Source organism: Paroedura picta, chromosome 6 (genome assembly GCF_049243985.1).
Source record: "Paroedura picta isolate Pp20150507F chromosome 6, Ppicta_v3.0, whole genome shotgun sequence".
Lineage (NCBI taxonomy): Eukaryota > Metazoa > Chordata > Lepidosauria > Squamata > Gekkonidae > Paroedura > Paroedura picta.
Window position 1 is genome coordinate 90,739,767 of NC_135374.1, and position 9,874 is coordinate 90,749,640.

Sequence of the window (9,874 nt, forward strand, 5' to 3'; positions counted from 1 at the left end):
CACCCAACCGCACTAGCTCTAGATCGGGCACTGAATCAGCTTCAAGGTTCTGTTTTTTTGCCTCCAAAGCCCTAAATGGTTGGGAGCCTTGGTATTTTCAGGATCACCTCTCCCATTATGCCTCCCAAAAGGCAATAAGGTCTAGTGACCAAAATTTACTTAGGGTCTCTGACCCTAAAGAGATCAAACTGGCCTTAACCAGAGCCAGGGCCTTTATGGCCCTGCTCCCAGTCTAGTGGAATGCTCTGCTAAATGAGGTCAGAGCCCTGCAGGACCTTTAACAGTTCCACGGGGAACTGCTAGCAAGACAGAGTTGTTCTGCCAGGCCTATGGCTGAGGCCTGATATTTGACATCTGGTCTCACTTAGCTCTCTACCTGCACCTGCCAAACTATAATCCTAAACCATACCTCCCATCCCATGATAGGAATTTTATGGGCAATATTGGAGGTTTTATATCAGGGATTCTAATCTGAATTACATTACTTTCAGTCTGTTGACATAGGGCAGAATAAAAATCTAAATACCTGAAGTACTAGTTCCATTCCTACTACCAAACCACTATGGTCATCTTCCGAGGTCATGCTTTCGTTGCCCCTGACTATTGAGAGATGGTGGGCCCGGTAGAAGGCCTTCTTGGTTAAGGTGACCAGATTGTCCCACTTTTGGAGGGACATCTGGGGGCACCTGGCTAATTGTACTTATGTTGAAATTTAAAAAATATATATTACAATACTATTTTTGCGTTCTATGCGTGCTATGAAAAATTTTGTTGGCTCCATATAGACCAAATTTTAATCTAGCTATGCAAATCCAAGAGGGTTCTGCTTCCTAAAGCAGGAGTTGCAGTATCAATGCAGCAAATATTCCAAAGATAATTTAAACAAAAAAAGGCAAGTGTGACACTGTTGTATCAAGTGCGACAAAAATGATGACTCAGAGCCAGCCGAATGATGGGATAGTTTCTGGCCTCAATTATAGGACAAAAAGCTTGATTTTTTTAAAGAGAAGTTGATTAGGTGAATTACCTGATTGGACAAAAGGCAGAAGGATGTGATTCATGTTCTGGGAATGTATCTAAATAATGAAACAGTGGGGAGATCATTAGTAGAGAAGACAGTATGCTTATGGCCATTCTTGCTCTCATTGGTGACATGGAGCTTTGGTGTGAAATTCAAAAATAGTCTTAATTACATTACTTGGACAGCCAAGGCTTATGTGGGATGGGAGGGAAGCAAATTACTTTATTTGGTAGAATGACATTAATCAAGGCTTCTCAGTGATTAATTAATGTGCCTTTTCTAGCTAAGGACACAATGATTAATCACTGAGAGGTTCTGATTAACCATGTAATAACTAGGTACAGGGTGAGGTTAGGCACCTTGCTGGAATGGTTATTTTCCTCAGCAATTATGATGAGATAAGGTGCAGTTACTTTAATGACTTTGCTGTGTTTGTTTCGGCAATGGACTGAGACTTGTTTTCTGGACAATGAGAAGACACCAGTTCAATGTCAAACTGGGGAGAGAGAGAGAGAGAGAGAAATCTAAATGGCAATTTTATGGCAATGGATTTTGCCTGTCCAAAAACTAAAAAAGAGAGATTAAACTAATACTATGGGGGAATAATGTAATGATCAATGTGTACCTTTATCAGACAGTTTGGTGTAGTGGTTAGGAGTGCGGACTTCTAGTCTGGCATGCCGGGTTCGATTCTGCACTCCACACATGCAGCCAGCTGGCTGACCTTGGGCTCGCAATGGCTTTGATAAAGATGTTCTGACCGAACAGTAATATCAGGGCTCTCTCAGCCTCACCCACCCCACAGGGTGTTTGTTGTGGGGAGAGGAATGGGAAGGCAATTGTAAGCCACTTTGAGACTCCTTCAGGTAGGGAAAAGCGGCATATAAGAACCAACTCTTCTTCTTCTTCTTCTTCTTCTTCTTCTTCTTCTTCTTCTTCTTCTTCTTCTTCTTCTTCTTCTTCTTCTACCACCTACTGGTACATGCTTTCTAATATAACACTGTTTTCCACATACAACTACTCACCTAGCATTGTCCTATCACAGAACTTCTCAGTATGAATTATTAGTCCATGAAATACTTACTGTTGTCCTGCAATGACGCTGTTTTAAACCACCTTTTTCCAAATGTAATATTAGAGTATCTTAATTCTTCACACATCATAAGGCCTCATTGATACAGTCCATAAAAACAAAGTGACTTAAACCCCCAAGTTCCTGAAAGAACTGTCTTCCAGGTTGAGGTTAATAATGCTTTTCCATGTCAGCTAAACCTTTAATTATATCCACGTGGTTCTCTTAAAGTGTAATGTTCATCAAAATGCTACTTCTTACTTCTCCCTAGTGCCCAGGGCATATTAGAAAAGACTCCAAGTAAATCAAGGTTGTTTCTGGCAAATGAATTCTGACACTCAGCATTTATCTCACTTATTACCAGTATATGCATGAGAAGTACTTGGATAAGTAAGCCGGTAAATGGAAGAACAGACATATCTGCACTATCAGCAGCTGTCTCCTTATCAAGATTTTGGAATGGTAGGAGTCCATTGCCTTTTTATGATACCCATTTCTTTCTCTACTAGGAAATTCCAAAATACACTTACATTAAAACAGTGCAAGCATAAGTTAGGGCCATTTCAAAGTAGCAGAATGGTTGCTATTTGGAAACGCTACTAATTTGCCATAACCCACGACGTCGTAGACAATCTGCAACAATCCTGAAACCAATCAGCAAAAAGCGCTTCGTTGTGGCGCTTTCAGGGGAATCCAGAAAAGTGGATTCACCCTCCGGATAGCGATACACTCCTGCAACCAATCTGCAACAGTAGCGCTAAAGACCTGTGTGTTACCATTGTTGCTGGTTCTTCAAAGTCCCTCCCCCTGGCTCTCTCCTCCAAACTTCCGGCGAAGCGATCGCCATTTTTTTTTCTCCGAGCGAGCGGGGATAAACGCACCGGCGAGCCTCTTTCTGTTTAGAGGCTTCCCTGGCTTCAGTCCTTCACCTTTAGTCACCTTTAGTCACTAAGCACAAACCACTGAAAAGCCCGTTTGCTGAAATAAAGTCCCTTTATTTTTTACAAATAAATTCAGCCGAAAATCGGGCCCGTGAGAGGGGGGGGGGATTTTTTTTTTATCACTCGAGGCAGCGTGCAAACGATCATACAATCAAACGACAGCTCACATTAGGCAGCTGGATGGGTCTCTCCGTAGCAACGAATCTACCTAGATTCGTTGCTATGGATCGTTTTTTTTTTTTAAACCTTTCTTAAAGGGAAAGGGGCTGTTTGGGAGCATGCTAACGGCTGCCCATTGGCTGCTTGACGGCCAGGGGCGGGACGAGCTTGGCAATAGCGCTTCCTTTCTAGCGATTTCTGCCGAAATTCTAGCGATTTTTCATTCCGCAAACAATTTGCAACAAAGATCCCTGTGCGAAAAGGCCCCAAGAATTACTCTCCTCTAAAACCAGTGAAGTCAATGAGCTTAGATACTAACATGACATTTACTTGGTTTACCATATTTACCCCCTCACAACCCCTCTCAGTTTGTTAATTTCAACGTCAGGTTTTTTGAACTTTTTAACCATTTAGAAACATTCTTCAAGCTTTGAAAATCCCAGAAGTGGAATGATCATGAAGAATATGGTTGGGAAACATACCTGTATACAAACCCATTTGGGGCACCTCTCATTCCTATGCCCTCCCGGCCTATCAGCCATTTTGGGATGGGATAGTCGACCATATCTAGTCATATGACTTGATAAATGTTTAACAAATTTTTAAGAATTAAAAAAAACTGATTAGCTCCCACCCCTTCAGGAAACTCTTCAAGAAACCCTATAGTATCAAAAGTATGGGTGAGAATGCCTGTTCTATGTTTTTGGTCTTCACCTCAACCCCTGACCTGACAGCTCAACACCTTTGTCTGCCACACACCAGGGGGTGAACTGGTGACTTGCCTGAAGCTCCCAGCCCTGATTAAAAACTTGCTGCATTGGGGGCACTCTCCCATTGCATGCTGGGTGAGACTATCTCTTTTTACCTGACCGGGAAATGTGCCATCTTTAAATAGGACAGGGTCCTATCTTTAAATAGGACAGGGTCCTATTAAATAAAAGAGTAAGGCCACCTGGGGAGGAGTTAGGGCGGGCCCTGTCCAGGATAAAAACTCAGAGGGCCCAATCAGGAGCCGCGAAGCGGCTCCTGATTGGGCCCTCCGAGTGTCCATCCAGGGCGAAGCAGCCAATGGGGAGGCGCGCAAAGTGCCTTCCTATTGGCCCCTCACCAGGACAGACCAAAATTCCATTCACCCAGCCCAGTCTGGCTGCCAGTCTGCTCCTGACCACCGCAGGGAGAGGAGGTCAGTAGGGCTGCCAAGGGGAATGAGAACAGAGGCTTGGACAGGCTGCACCAGCCCTTTTCGCCCCAAGGCTGCCCTAACTGTCATGTCCAACTGCAAATTGCCTCAGAACCCTGACAGAGCTGGCAGGAGGCTGCAGAGTGCTCCCCCTCCCCCCCTGCAGGCCTGCTGTGAAGGAGCCTCTGACAGGCCCTGACTGAGGGAAGGAGGCCTTTCCAAGAGCAACGCAGGGGAGACTGAGGGCCTTCCTTTTGAGGGGGGGGGAACTATCCCCTTCTGCCAAACAGTTGCCTGACAGGGAGGCCACAGAAAATCCCCTTCTCACTTAAAATACTGCTCTGGCTGGAGGTTAGATACAGCCAAGCCATGTGTCTTTCTTCTTTGCAACTCTCTGCAGATTTGAGGCCACTGCACAGCGTTATTCTGCAGAGGAAGCTGGCTCTTTTGTCTCCTGTTTCATCTGCACAACAACTCTGTGCAGTAGGCATCAAGTCTTTCAATTCAACAACAACCTGTGTGGGAAGCCTTAAATGTTTCTTCTCTACCACAACCCTGTCCAAAGTAGCCCTTTCTGCCTGGGGAGCTGATCTTTATACTCTGCAGGTGAGCTGTAATTCCAGGAGCTCTCCAGGCCCCACCTGTAGGTTGGCTACCCCTGGGTTAGAAATATTCCTGGAGGTTTGGAGGTGGGACTTCAAAATCGTACAATGCCTCAGAGTCCAGCCTTCAAATGAGCCATTTTTGCCTGCAGTTGGTTGGGAGTGGTGCAGGAGTGTCCCTCCTGGCCTATGGGTTATGGCCAGCCCTTATCAGCAACTGTTTGTATTCTGGGGCGCAGACAGGCAGACCAGCATCAGTCCAGTGAGTCTGGAAAGTGCAGGAAGATCTAAATAAATATTTACAGCCTGAAACTAAATAGAGAACAAGTAAATGTCTGGAGACACATCGTCACTGAAATAGTAACTGGCAAATAACCTTGGCCTGGCAAATAAAAAAAACAGTATTAAAAACCTTACTAAGGTCAAGACTGCTGTGCACAGACAATCTTCCTCTTAGGGTTGCCAGCTTCCCTGTGAGGCTCGCTACCCCACCTCCCTCATGGGGAGTCTGCTATGGGGAGAGAAGGGGAAGACGATTGGAAAATGCTTTGAGACACCTGAGGCCTGCTGGGTCACTGCGGCCCATTCCCAGTTCTCTCAGATCTCTCACAACCCTACATACCTCACAGGTTGACTATTGTGGAGAGACAAATGGAAAAGGTGTTTGTAAACCGCTTTAAGACTCCTTTGGGTAGTAAGCAATAGGGTACAAAAATCCGTTCTTCTAAGGAGCAACCATGAAAGAAGCATGTGGGCACATAACATTTTACCAACAGTGAAAATATGGGAGACAGAAGGAACTGGGTGGACACCTGTGTACTGTGACTACCCCATGTGGATTAGGGCAGAGGGGCATTTCGGTGAATGTGGCCTAATTCACACAAGAAGGGAAATGACGCAGAACTGGGGGGAAGAGTCTCCAGTCTGATTTTCCCTTCACATATCTGAGGACATGGCTCTGGAAAGCTCATCTGTAACCACTATGCCACAATTCCCAAAGGTCAGTCCTCTCCCACAATCAACGAACATTCCACACCACAGGTTCTTGACACCCATATCTCCACACCCATGGCCTCATTTGCCACCATGCCACCACAACCTCCCACACAACACACATGACAACCCCATGCCCTTACAGACTGGACAAATCCTCCCCTTCCACTTCCCACTGCCAAGCTCTAGTGCCCGTTGTATTCTTGGAGACAACGGGCTTTGCCCCTAGTCTATCATAAAGCTGAGAGGGAAAAACTGGGAGGGGTATGCCACCTAAATGGGAAAATCATTCTTTGCTAAACTCATTTGTATGCAGCAGGGGCGGAGGGAAGAGAAGCACATGAAGGCCAGGCCACAACCTCTTCATAGGGCGATGACTCCAAATTCATGAGACAAGCCAAACACTGGACTTCCCCCCCCCCTGCAGCCCCATCTCCCATCACAAAGCAGAAAGTAGACCAATCTCCTTGCTGGGAAGAGTTAAGAGGGAGGATGGGGAGGGGCAAGTTTCCATGACCCTTTGTGACATCACAGTTCCAACTCACTCAAGGGGGCGTTGTTACCGTGGGGACACTGCTCAGTTCTGAGGATGGCAAACTCAGGTGCACTCAGTCAAAGTCAAGCCATAGGAAGGGGGGGATGCTGTGAGGAGAACTTTCAGGACAAGAGATTCAAGTTATTCACCCCAAGATTCAAGGAGGAAAGGTGGGATCCCATGGTAACTGAAGGATCTGTGAGGAATAGTCTGAGGGAATGTCTGCACAGCTCCTTCCAAGAAGCAGGGAAGTGACCTTGGGAGAAACATCCTGCTTGCTAAAGTCCAACTGTCCCTGAGTTCTCAGGCAGGCTTCAATTCTTACATCTCCCTCTGTTTCTTCTCCAGAAACAGGCAAGGTCAGAGATCCAGGTAGATGGCAGAGGAGGAGAGGAGATGTGGAGAAGTGAAGGCTGATCCTGCGAAGGGAAGAGGCACAGGAAGGCAAGTGATCCTGCGAAAGCAGGGGGACTTTCAGCATAAATAGTGGTAACTGGATATGGTGGATGGAAGCTGGGGAGTATGTGTGTATGTGTGAATGGGTTTGTGAATGGGGATGTTTCAATGTTGAGTGGCTTTCCACCACCAGCACGAGACACTGGAATGAATGTGTGTGTGACTCTGTGTGTGATTGTATTAAGGACCTTAGAACTCCCCTAAATCCTGTCCTTTGTAGTATCTGGAGTTCTTGCTATGTAACAATATAATGAGTCATGAGGAACTCTGCCAGATAAAACAGACTTCAGTGCATGTTCTTTGTTTTTGACCATGATTCAGAAACAGAAGTTTACTGATTCAGAACCTAAGAGCAAGAATAGGAAATGGTGGGCGCTTACTCTTCACCTGGCTCTAAACACATCAAGCACTCGTTTGGTAGCTGACCAGGATATGGGTTACCTATCTGAAAACTGAGTGGGACATTCCAAGAGGGCTGTACCAGTAAAATGGAGAAATCCTGTACAGAAGTTGCCCTTGCCAAACTCCTTTATCTGCTACTGGTTTAGAGGGCAGGGACAGCCATGGAGGCCAAGGCCACCACGTCTTCACAGACCAATGGCACCAAATTCATGAGAGAAGCCAGACATTGGCCCTCTACCCGCCCGGCACCATCTCCATTTCCAAGGTGGGGAAAGGAGTCCTCTGTCTCCTGCTGGAATGAGCTCAGAGGGAGAATGGGGACCTTTTGTGACATCACAGTTCCAACTCCCCCAAGGAGGCCTTGTTACCATGGGGACACTGCTCAGTTCTGAGGATGGCAAGCTCAGGGGCACTCAGTCAAGCCATGGGAAATGGGGGAAGGAATGCTGTGAGGAGAAGTTTCAGGACAAGAGATCCCAGTTATTGATCCAAAGCTTCATGGAGGAAGGGTGGGATCCCATGGTAAGCAACAGATCCATGATGAAGTTTGATTCGCTGGCTGAACAGCTCCTTTGAACAAGCAAGGAAAGCACCTTGGGAGGAACATCCTGCTGGCTGAAGTCCACCCTTCCCTGAATTATCAGGTAGGCCCTCAAGTCATGGTTCTCCCTCTTGTTTCTCTCCCAGACACAGGCAAGCCCACAGGTCCAGGTGGATGGCAGAGGAGGAGAGGGGATGTGGACAAGAGAAGGCTGATCCTGCGAAGGGAAGAGGCACAGGAAGCCAAGTTCTCCTGTGAAACCAGGGGGATTTGGAGCGTAAGCAGTGGTAACTGGTGACTTGAAGTCTGGCAGTGGGCCATGGATGGCAAAACGCAGCTAGCGGAAGGGGGTGGATATGGTGGATGGCAGCTGGGGAGTGTGTTTGAATGGCAGCATGAATGGCGGGTGATCCATTGCTGAGAGGTTTTCCACCACCAGCATGAGACATTGGTGTGAATGTGTGTGTGAATGGGTGTGTGACTGTGTGTTTGAATGGGGGTGTGAATGAGGGCGTTCGAGTGCCTTTCCACCATTAGCATGGGACACTGGTGTAAATGTGGATATGCATGTGTGTTTCAATGTATGTGTGAATGGGGGTGTTTCATTGTTGAGTGGCAATGGCAGCCTGGGATACTGTTGTGAAGGTTTGTGGGAATGTGTGTGGGAATGGGGGTGTTCCATTGCTGAATGGCTTTAAGCTGCCAGAATGGGGCACTGGATGGTATGGATGGTGAGTGAATGATGATGGATGAATGGGGGCCAGTGGCCATTAATGGATTGATTAATGTGGAAGCTGGCAGAGGGACCCCGGTGGATGTTGCTGAACTGATGGGGGTGGAAGAAAATGGAGGATGCCGGGAGAAGGGAGTCCACGATCCCTGCTTACTGCCTGTTTTGCCTTGCAGGGATACGTCCGGCTGGTTGTTTAGAAAAGTTGGGGCATAAATAGGATCAAGAGGACTGCAGTGCTGCTGCTGGACTTCCTCATTCCTCTTCTTCTGACCTTCCTTCCTCTGTGGATGTGCTTCTTATTTCTTTGGAAAACGCATCAGGGAGTGACTGGGGCTATTGCTTTTGCTCGCCAGCTAAGAGCGGCTTCGTTCTGGTGCTCAAAGATTTCTCGGTAGATTCCCTGGCCTAACCCTCCTTGATTAAAGTGAATCCCAATACACATACACACACACATATATACATATATACATATATATACATATATACATATATACATATATACATATATACATATATACATATACATATATATACACACACACACACACACACACACATATACATATACACACACACATAAATACATATACATATACATATACACATACACATACACATACACATACACATACACATACACATACACATACACATACACATACACATACACATACACACATACATACATACATACATACATACATACATACATACATATATATATATATATATATATATATATATATATATATATACATACACTAGGGGCAAAGCCCGTTGTAACCAAGAATACAACGGGCGCTAGAGCTTGGCAGTGGGAAGAGGAAGGGGAGGAATTGTCCAGTCTGTAAGGGCATGGGAGAATTCATGAGAGAAGCCAGACACTGGCCCTGTACCCTCCCGGCACCCTCTCCACTCCCAAGAGGGAGAAAGGAGTCCCCTATCTCCTTGCTGGGGAGAAGTCAGAGGGAGGATGGTGAGGTGCTCATTTCTATAACCTTTTGTGACATCACAGTTCCAACTCTCCCAAGGAGGCCTTGTTACCATGGGGACACTGCTCAGTTCTGAGGATGGCAAGCTCAGGGGCACTCAGTCAAGCCATGAGAAATGGGGGAAGGAATGCTGTGAGGAGAAGTTTCAGGACAAGAGATCCCAGTTATTGATCCCAAGCTTCATGGTGGAAGGGTGGGATCCCATGTTAAGCGACAGATCCGTGATGAAATGTTTGATTCGCTGGCT

General features: G+C 46.3%; 1 long non-coding RNA gene across 2 annotated transcripts in view; it reads left to right on the forward strand.

The window, feature by feature from the left end:
- The first annotated feature begins 7,813 nt into the window (after nucleotides 1-7,813).
- Nucleotides 7,814-9,874, forward strand: part of LOC143840725 (uncharacterized) — a 3,483-nt gene continuing 1,422 nt past the window's right edge. Inside the window, exons 1-2 of one of the 2 annotated variants that reach the window (XR_013232352.1) lie at nucleotides 7,814-8,189; nucleotides 8,809-9,026. This is a non-coding gene — a long non-coding RNA (uncharacterized LOC143840725). Of the gene's footprint in view, nucleotides 9,027-9,874 lie in introns of both variants that reach the window. The other variant, XR_013232351.1, reaches the window with a different exon arrangement.